This window comes from Boleophthalmus pectinirostris, unplaced genomic scaffold (genome assembly GCF_026225935.1).
Source record: "Boleophthalmus pectinirostris isolate CB_2022bp ecotype Guang Dong unplaced genomic scaffold, ASM2622593v1 HiC_scaffold_5, whole genome shotgun sequence".
Lineage (NCBI taxonomy): Eukaryota > Metazoa > Chordata > Actinopteri > Gobiiformes > Gobiidae > Boleophthalmus > Boleophthalmus pectinirostris.
In genome coordinates, this window is record NW_026571404.1 from 24,593,663 (window position 1) to 24,603,708 (window position 10,046).

The following is a 10,046-nucleotide window of genomic DNA, read 5'->3' on the forward strand; positions in this document are numbered from 1 at the left end:
ACCTCCAAAGGTTGTGGAGAACGACTGAGCCATGATCCTGAGGGACGTCCAGATACAGACTGACAGGATGGTGATGGACGAACCAGACATACTGGAGCTGGAGAAGAACCAATACCAGGCGATGGTAATATAAGAAAGAAGGAACAGGAGAAACTAGAGAAATACCAGGGGCTCAAGGAGGAGCTGGAGAAGGCCTGGAGAAGGCATCAGTGGTGCCTGTGGTGATCGGAGCACTCAGGGCTGTAACCCCCAAACTGGAAGAGTGGCTACAGCAGATACCTGAAAAAACAACAGGCATCTCAGTGCAGAACTGGGAACAGCAAAGATACTGCGCGGAACTCTCAAGCTCCCAGCAGAACTGAGAGCTTGAGATATCTCTCAGAGCTGGATGTGATTATATATATAAAAATAAAAAAATGTGTTTCTCACCTTCCACGGTGGTAGGTCTCTCTCACCCTCATTCAGCTCGGGTCCTCTACCAGAGGCCTGGGAGCTTGAGAGTTCTGCGCAGTATCTTTGCTGTTCCCAGTACTGCACTTTTCTGGACTGAGATGTCCATTGTTTTTCCCGGTATCTGTTGTAGCCACTCTTCCAGTTTGGGGGTTACAGCCCCGAGTGCTCCGATCACCACAGGCACCACTGATGCCTTTACTTTCCAGGCTCTCTCCAGCTCTTCCTTGAGCCCCTGGTATTTCTCTAGCTTCTCGTGTTCCTTTTTCCTGATATTACCATCGCTTGGTATTGCGATGTCAACCACCACGGCTCTGCTCTGTTTCTTATCCACCACCACTATGTCTGGTTGGTTCGCCATCACCATTCTGTCAGTCTGTATCTGGAAGTCCCACAGGATCTTGGCTCGGTCATTCTCCACAACCTTTGGAGGTGTTTCCCACCTTGATCCTGGGGTTTCCAGCCGTACTCTGCACAGATGTTTCTGTACACTATGCCGCCACTTGGTTATGTCGCTCCATGTATGCTTTCCCTGCCAGCATCTTACACCCTGCAGTTATGTGCACTGTCTCAGGAGCCTCTTTGCACAGTCTACACCGTAGCTATATATATATATATATATATATATATATATATATATATATATATATATTCTGTCTGGAAGCCATCCACTGAACAGGGATCCTGTGGTAACAATATCTGAGTGGCTCGGTCATTCTCTAGGTCACAACCTTCTCAGGAGTCTGTGTTGATCCTTGACTCTCCTGAGTGGTGTTCCAGTTCCTACTACTCTGTTTACTATATCTTTCACAGATGACTTCCATTCTGGATGTTTCAATTACTAACAGTGTATGCACCAGCATATTGATGACACTTGAAAAAATGCTATGTGCCAATGCATTCTGGCTCCTATGTACCTACAGGCTGTTTGGTTATCATTCATGTATTGGGCTTGCTATGGATGCTACATCTCGCATGGTTGAACCACATGCATCACGTAGATCTGGCTGCAGACTATGTATGTGCACTAAGTGCCAGTCTTTCTGTGTCTTTGATTGCTTCCTCTATCACACAAAGTAAACCTCAAAGTTCAGTTCAAAATATACTACTCAGTCTGAGTTACTTACTCTCTATATTATTCTATATATATATATATGTCCGCTACATATATATACTTATATATATATATATATATATACATATATATATATATATATATATATATATATATATATATATATATAGCCTTTATTGTCACATTATACAATAAAGGTAGTATAATGAAATTCAGGGCTGCTCTGTTGTCAAAGTGCAAGAATTAATTAATTAATAAATAAAACTAATTCTCATTATCTCAGTGTGTGTATATATATGTGTGTGTATAGATAGATATAGAGATAGATAAATAGGTAGATATATATATATATACATATATATAGACAGATGAGACTGAGTGTACCCGTACCATATTGTTAAAACTTTGTTAACACGTGAGGATTAAAACGAAAACATATCTTGAGTATGCCACCGCAGTGCAATTAGACGGGTGGTTGTACTTATATAGTGTGTGCAGTGTGGGAGCTTCAGAATATGTCTTTAGCTTCAGTCTGAAGCAGAGGTCTGAGGCAGAGGTGAGGTGCAGTCTTCTTCAGCTCCATGCCCTCCTGGTCAAGATCCAGGTTGAAAGTGTCCAGCTATGGGCTTCCCTTTTCTCAGCATCTCAAATTACACAAGTGTATATTAAATACCTCATTACCCCTATTATTAAAGTTAGTTAAGGTTTGTGAAGGACAATGTAAGTAATAATGACAGTGAGCTGTGGGATTTGAACATGAAAGGTGATCACTTGATTGGAGAGATTTGTACACTTACAGAGTCAGTCTTTAAACTCCACCACAGTGACTATGTGATTATAATGTAAACATGTTTAGTTATGAAAGTGAATAAAGGTAGGCTACTGCAGCAGACTTACAGAGGGTCTTCCTCTACATTTTTGTAACTTATGTGGCAAGACCGGCTTTGAGGGTCTAGGCTGCAGGTGCTCTTACCTGGCGTTCCGTGGCGCTGCACTGGTGGGCTATTTAAGCGCTCCCTTCTCAGTCGTTCCCCCTTTTGGCTCACACGCTCTTCCGGGCCTCTCCTTGTGGCCGCTCTGTCCTCCAGCTCAGGTAACTTTCACTTTGTAAATTCCATGCCCGTCACATCAAATTTCCTATCACGTTTCCTTTTAGTGTCGCTGCTTGGCCGCTGCTTGGCCACTGCTTGGCCGGTGCTCTCACCACATCTGTCCCTCGCGTCTCCGAATCACGGAGCACCTAGGGCGCGCTTTCGTCTCCCCTGATAAGGTAATGTACGCCCGGTACTCCTCCACTCATTCATCCGTGCCCATACTTTTACCGGTGTCTCTCTGTAGCTCCACGGGTGAGCCGAGCGAGTCCCTCCCCATTGCGCTTGCGCCGCCGTGTCCCTTAAACCGCGGCGGCAGGTAACCAAACCCTTATCATCACGTGCTACCTGTGCCAAACCACTCTAAATTGTATGTTTGTAGCGTGTGCCGGTCCACGTTGTCTGGACCACTTCTGGACGGCGTTATCCTGTGTAGTTGCCTTTGATTCAGCCTGGGGATTACGCACTGTCACCTTCAACCACGGTATGTTTAGCCCAGATCCTTGCACTACAGGCTCCGATCTTAATTCCAAAATTTAATTTTCTAGGTGTCAGCGGGGGCCTGCAGCGGCGTGAGGACACCACCTCTGCTGTTTTGCTTTTTGTTTTATTTTGTTTTGCTTTTTGTTTTATTTTGTTTTGCTCTGTTTTGCTTCAGTTTTGCTTTGGGTTTTGGGGCTTTGTTTTGCATTTTCAATATTGTGTACTCGTTTTCTCACTGCAGTGTTTTACTGTTTGCTGATTTTTTTTTTTTTTTTTTTTTTTTTTATGGATGTAGCTACTTTTAAACCACTTAAATCTGTCTTTTAAAATAGAAAGAAATAAAGATTTGTGCAAATGATGGAACCTGGCTCTCTCCCTTAATGATATGCTTACCTGTGGGCCTTACATTTAGATTTCATTTCCCCAAGCTAGATTTGGGGTGGCGTTGTTGCAGCAACTCACCATAAAACTTAACATTTCCCGGAGTGTTGAACCCCTCGGTTGCCACATTCTTGGCGTTGTTTGCAGGATATATCAAAGCAGAGGCCCAGGTTCCATTTAAATCATGATTATTGTGGCTATGGAAGACCAGTAGTGCTATAGGAAAAAAAAAAAAAAGTTTTGCTACTTGCTATCTGTATTGGGTGTCATCCAGCTCCATGCTTATTGTCTTGCATGTTTATTTGTTCTTTTTTTTGTGTGCATGTTTTAGTTTGCTGTGATTTCTTTTGAATTGTTGTGATATATTTTGATTTGCTGTGTATATTTGTAACTGTATTAGCAGTAAGGTGCTGGAGTAACTGGTTTGTCCATCCTTTATTGTGGTGGCAGTTCAAAACATTAACTTAACTACTGCTTCAAGATCATTGTACTCTTGAATTGCACTGTTTCGTCGAATGTCAATTGTAATTCCTTTTTGATTAATACATTCCTTTTTTTCAGAAGCAAAACAGCAGTGGGTGGTGTGTGGGACCTTTCCTTTTTTTTTGTTAGATTTTGGCTGAACTTGCGCGTCCCAATGGAGGAAGAGCTAGAGCACCTCAGGAACCAAATAGCTCAGCTGACTGCCGATAACGACAGGCTGCGTTCAGCGCAGGCAACCTCCAGTTCTGGTGCAGGTCCTTCTACTGCACTCACAGCTCAACCTACTCCTCCGCCCGATAGGTTAGTATTTATACCTCGTGATAGGAGATGTCCAATGTTTAGGGGGCACACTGGCATCGGCTTGGGTGAATGGGTGGAGGAGGTTCGGGCTTGCATGAGGGCGCGACACCTGTCACGGGCAGATCAGGCTTTCTTCTTGTACGACCATCTGGAAGGTGAGGCCCGTAATGAGATCAAATTTCGCTCCGAGGAGGAACGAAGCGACCCAGAGGAAATAATCTCTATCCTTCAAGAGTTGTATGGGTGCTCCGAATCATATGTGGCCTTGCAGGAACAATTCTTTTCCCGGAAGCAACAAGAGGGGGAGACATTACAGGAGTTCTCCCTCGCCTTGCTGAGCCTCATGGATAAGGTTAAAGCATGTGCTCCCGCACCTTTGTCAAATGCAGAGTCCTTGTTGCGCGATCAGTTTATTGAACACGTACTGGATGGTTCATTGCGGCGCACTTTAAAACAATATGTCCGCCAGGATCCCACCGCGACTGTGCTTGTGGTCAGGGGGGAGGCGATGAGATGGGAGCGTGAGGGTCTGCCAGCTGGCATGCGCGGGCGTAGTAATTCAGTGCCTGCAGCCTTTGACCTTCAATACGCTGTGCATGGGGAACCATCACTGACCACTCGCCATGCCCCAACTGAGGTAAGTGAGGTGAAAGAGCTTCTGAAAAAGCAGCAGGAACAACTTGATCTGCTGACCAAGAGTATCGCCCTGTTACAGGCTGCGCAGGCCGGTCCACAGCGTAGTCGCTCACCGCGTCGGGGCCCCATTGTGTGCAATCGTTGCCAGCAGCCTGGCCATATCGCCCGATATTGTGATGGGCTTCGTGTCCCTAGTCAATGGGAAAACCGACCCACACAGCGCCAGTTCGGTCCCCAGGCGGAAAACTAGCGCCCACCATGCTGCAGAGCCAAAGCTCGGGTGGGGCATCCACAGGCTCAACTAGTGTGTTTAAGGGTTTGGCAGATGCACCCAAGTTGATTGCGTCCTGCCCACATATCGATGTGAATATGGCTGGAACAACTGTGCCATGCCTAGTTGATACAGGATCAATGGTGTCTACTGTGACCGAAGGGTTCTTTCGGCAGTATTTTGAGCCCTGGGGGGAGGAACGCTTAAAGGCTTGTCATTGGCTCCAGCTCAGAGCAGCCAATGGACTTGAAATCCCCTACATCGGCTATTTAGAGTTAACTGTTGAACTCTGCGGTAAAGTGATGCCCCACTGTGGTGTTTTAGTAGTTAGGGACCCCCCAGGGACTGTTTCCCCACCAATCCCTGGAGTGTTGGGAATGAACATTCTTAGGAAATGCTACCAGGAGTTATTTGGACAGTTTGGACCGTCTCTGTTCAACACCGATCCCGTGGTAGCATCCCCTGCTCAGTTGGTAGACGCCCTCCAAAAATGTCATGCTGCGGACCTGCAGCCTTCCCCAAAACAGCCAAGTAAGGTTAAGGTGCAGGGAAGGAGGGCCGTTCGAGTCCCAGGGGGTGCTATGAAGATCGTTGCTGCTACCTGTTCTGAGCGGTATTCCAGTACCACAGCATTGTTTGAACCCCTGGAGGCTGGTCTGCCAGCAGGTTTGTTGGCATCACCAGCCTTGGTTCAGGTGGTCAGGGGTACCGCTTATGTTCCAATTGTCAATGTTGGTGACAATGACGTGCTGCTTTATCCTCGTACCCTAGTAGGGACACTGGACGATGTCACAGTGGTGAGCCTTCCAGCAGGGGTGACAGAGGTTCCCCCAGTGGCTGCGAGTGTCTCCTCACAAACTGCTGCTGCTCCAGCTGCGGACCTGTTTGCAGAAATTGACCTGTCCTTCCTGTCCCCTGAAGAACAGGTGAAGGTGCGGTCACTGCTTAGAAAGTACACCTCTGTGTTTGCTGCAAATGATCAGGATTTGGGTTGTACCAACCTGATCACTCACGACATCCCCCTACTGGATGATGTCCCGGTCCGGCAGCGATACCGCCGCATTCCTCCATCGGAATATGAGTTGGTGAAAGAGCATATCAATCAGCTCTTGAAAGCACAAATTATTAGAGAGAGCTCCAGCCCATATGCTTCACCTATTGTCTTAGTCCGGAAAAAGGATGGCAGCATTCGTCTGTGCGTTGACTACCGTCAACTCAATCTGAAGACCCGAAAGGATGCTTTTCCGCTACCACGAATCGAAGAGTCACTTGATGCTTTGACAGGGGCCCGCTGGTTTTCCACTATGGACCTGGCCAGCGGGTATAACCAAGTCCCTGTTGCAGAGAGTGACCGGCACAAAACAGCTTTCTGTACGCCCTTCGGTTTGTTTGAGTGGAATCGTATGCCTTTTGGGCTCTGCAACGCCCCCAGCACCTTCCAACGGTTGATGCAACGTGTCTTTGGGGACCAGCAATGCCAGTCGCTCCTTCTTTACCTGGATGATATTGTTATATTTTCGTCCACGGTACAGCAACATCTGGAGAGGCTGGGCGTGGTGCTGGGGAGGTTGCAGAAAGAAGGGCTCAAGGCTAAACTGAGCAAGTGCCGTTTCTTCCAGCGGGAGGTGCACTACCTGGGTCATGTGATCTCCGATCAGGGAGTTGCCACGGACCCCAGCAAAATTGAAGTAGTAGTTAACTGGCCTACACCATCCACGGCTACGGAACTCCGTTCCTTCCTTGGATTCGCCAGCTACTACCGACGTTTTGTCGAGGGTTTCGCCAAACTGGCTGCTCCCCTACATCGCAGAGTTGCTGAACTGACTGGTAAGAAGTCCAGGAAAAGGCCCGTCCGGAGTGATGCTGGACCCTGGACCCCAGAATGTCAGCAGAGCTTTGAGGCTCTAAAAGCCAAGCTCACCATGGCTCCGGTACTTGCCTACGCTGACTTCTCCCTCCCATTCATTTTGGAGGTTGATGCAAGTCATGCTGGATTGGGGGCAGTGCTCTCCCAGGAGCAGGAAGGGAAGGTGCGGCCTATTGCCTACGCCAGTCGAGGGCTGAGTCCGACTGAGCGTAATATGTCCAACTACAGCTCTAGGAAGCTTGAGTTGCTGGGCCTTAAGTGGGCTATGACTGAGAAGTTCAGGGAGTATCTCCTAGGCCATAGATGCATGGTCTATACTGACAACAACCCCCTGAGCCATCTTGCGTCTGCCAAACTGGGAGCTGTTGAGCAGCGTTGGGCCGCCCAGTTAGCTTCGTTTGATTTTGAGTTGAAGTACCGATCAGGTAAGTGTAACAAAAACGCTGACGCTTTGTCTCGTCAGCCTGGCACCACTTCACAGGTATCGGCATCCAGGGCCTTGGGCACGTGCTTGCCTGAGCAGTTGCAGCAAGCTTTGCAAGGAGTAGCTACATGGGCAACACAGTCTGTGGTGACTGTCCTCCCTTATGTTACCCCTGCTGACCTCCGGGAGCTTCAGCAGTCTGACCCCACCCTTCAGGAGATCCTGACCTTCTGGCAACAGAATCGACAGCCCACTCGTATAGAGCGACGAGCCCTTTCTTCCGCTGCCCTTTTAGTGCTGGCCCAGTGGGACCGCTTGGTTGAGTTAGAGGGGCTGCTGTATCGGCAGGTGTTTTGTCCTGATGGTGGTGGGGCTGTGTATCAACTTCTTCTGCCCAGAGCCCTTGTTCAGGATGCCCTCACCCAAGTCCATCAGGAGCATGGACACCAAGGTATAGAAAGGACTTTAGCCCTGTTGCGTTCCAGGTGCTATTGGCCTGGTATGTCCCGTGAGGTAGCCCAATGGTGCCAGGCTTGCGAGAGATGTCAGCATGCAAAGGACAATCAACCTGTTGCGCATGCGTTCATGAGCCACTTACTGGCCTTGCAGCCGAATGAGATTGTTGCAGTCGACTTTACACTACTGGAGCCAACCCCTGATGGTCTGGAGAATGTGCTGATAATGACCGATGTTTTTAGCAAATACACCTTGGCCGTCCCAACCCGCAACCAGCTCGCCTCTACAGTGGCGCAGGTCCTGGTCACGGAGTGGTTTGCGAAGTTTGGCGTGCCGGCTCGCATCCACTCCGACCAGGGCCGGAATTTTGAAAGTAAACTCATTCAGCAGTTGTGCAGCTTGTACGGGATCATCAAGTCTCGCACTACCCCATACCACCCAGCAGGTAATGGGCAGTGCGAACGCTTCAACCGCACGCTGCACAACATGTTGCGTGCGCTGCCTACATTCCGTAAGAGAGACTGGAGTTCTTGCCTGCCTCAGGTGCTGTACGCCTACAACACCACTCCTCATCAGTCTACAGGCGAGTCGCCCTTCTTTTTGATGTTTGGGCAGGAGCCGCGACTGCCGATCGACTTCCTACTCAGTCGGGTGCCAGAACCTGTGGGGGGAACTGTGCATGAGTGGGTGCAGGAGCACCAGGCACGCCTTCAGGTGGCCTTTGATGGTGCCAGGGAGAGACTACGCTTAGCTGCTGCACGCAGAAAGGCAAATCATGACCAGAACGTAAGAGAGGTGGTACTTAAGGAAGGCCAACTGGTGCTACTTCGCGACCACAGTGCCAAGGGTCGTCGAAAGACCCAAGATCTGTGGGGCCCAGTCACCCATGTAGTGCTTCAAGCCCCAAGAGAAGGTGGTGTTGTATACACTGTAGCCCCAGTGGATCAGCAGACCAAAGTGAAAAGAATACACCGGTCCTTGCTGAAGCCCTTGCATAATAGTGACTCTCCGGCTCCCCTACCGGTCGTGAGTCCTCCTGTTGCACCTTCAGCTCCAGTGCCGGACGACGAACTGTCCTTTGAGGATGACTTATTTGTGCAGGTGTCTGCCTCACCCCCAGCAGCCTTGCTCCCTGCAGTAGTGGTGCCGCCCCCACCCTCTCAGGCCTCTTTATCGCAAGTTTCTAGGGCTCCAGAACCATCAGCGGCTTTTCTTGCTCCTTTGGCTGGCCAGGCGCCGTCTGCACCTGAGCCAGCAACTCGTTGTTATCCTGATCAGGTCACCGTGCGCAGGTCTACTCGGTCAACAGCTGGCCACCACCAAAATCCCCATCATCTTCCAAGGTCCATAGCTGGACAGCCATCTAGGGGAGTTGATGTGGCTGAATCGTCATCTAGGGCCACCTATGTGGTGTTTAGACCGTGGTGCTAAGATGTGTCTCTTCATCGTCGGGTCGACGATGCAAACCGGGGGGGTAGAATGTGGCAAGACCGGCTTTGAGGGTCTAGGCTGCAGGTGCTCTTACCTGGCGTTCCGTGGCGCTGCACTGGTGGGCTATTTAAGCGCTCCCTTCTCAGTCGTTCCCCCTTTTGGCTCACACGCTCTTCCGGGCCTCTCCTTGTGGCCGCTCTGTCCTCCAGCTCAGGTAACTTTCACTTTGTAAATTCCATGCCCGTTACATCAAATTTCCTATCACGTTTCCTTTTAGTGTCGCTGCTTGGCCGCTGCTTGGCCACTGCTTGGCCGGTACTCTCACCACATCTGTCCCTCGCGTCTCCGAGTCACGCAGCACCTAGGGCGCGCTTTCGTCTCCCCTGATAAGGTAATGTACGCCCGGTACTCCTCCACTCATTCATCCGTGCCCATACTTTTACCGGTGTCTCTCTGTAGCTCCACGGGTGAGCCGAGCGAGTCCCTCCCCATTGCGCTTGGCGGTGCGCCGCCGTGTCCCTTAAACCGCGGCGGCAGGTAACCAAACCCTTATCATCACGTGCTACCTGTGCCAAACCACTCTAAATTGTATGTTTGTAGCGTGTGCCGGTCCACGTTGTCTGGACCACTTCTGGACGGCGTTATCCTGTGTAGTTGCCTTTGATTCAGCCTGGGGATTACGCACCGTCACCTTCAAC